Source organism: Clarias gariepinus, chromosome 7, assembly GCF_024256425.1.
Source record: "Clarias gariepinus isolate MV-2021 ecotype Netherlands chromosome 7, CGAR_prim_01v2, whole genome shotgun sequence".
Lineage (NCBI taxonomy): Eukaryota > Metazoa > Chordata > Actinopteri > Siluriformes > Clariidae > Clarias > Clarias gariepinus.
In genome coordinates this window covers 15,067,501-15,068,244 of record NC_071106.1, presented here as the reverse complement: position 1 = coordinate 15,068,244, position 744 = coordinate 15,067,501, and positions in this window count along the sequence as shown.

Genomic DNA, 744 nt, shown 5'->3' with positions numbered 1-744 from the left:
GTGGTTGTAACATGACCAAATGTGTAAAAGTTCAAGGGGTATTCAAGGCACTGTGTGTAGTCAAAAGATGAAGAGAAGAGACCATGGAGGTGTTGGACAGTCCTGTAAATTTTGTAAGTTTCTTTCTATATTTCCACTTATTGCACTTTAGAACATCAGCAAAGTGAAGTTCCAAGGTTAAGTCCCAAATAGCATTAAAAAAGGCTAGTGCAGTAGGGTGTACAATCACTTGTTCTACACACCAAGTAGTGGCCTTGATTACAGAGGGATTTGGGATTTTGCCTTGCGTTAAAAGCTAGTTAGCCTTTTAGCTTACCTTAGGAGTAAATAAAACAACACAGAGGCAATTCCGAATGATTTAGAAGCAGTTATTAATTAGATAAAGTAATCTTTAAGATGACATAACATTATCAGATGTGTTTTCTTGCTGAAAGTGCTTCAGTGACTAGATTTAATTGAACCATACCGACCTACTTCACCCATGCTGGCTCTCTACAGTATTTCAACTAATGATTGTTAAAACACCTGTGATGCAAAGTGATACATATAGGCAAACGTCCCAGTGCTGTTACTGCCCATTTTCAACACTCATTTTCGTCCAATCAGATTACTAAGTCAGATCATAAAGTTGTATAATGTTAATTTAAACAAAACCACATTTAGCTGTCTTCGCAAATCCCAGTTGGAATGGCAATTCTATTGAAATGCATGCTGTGAAGTTTTTCATGAAAAGTTCATCTCAAA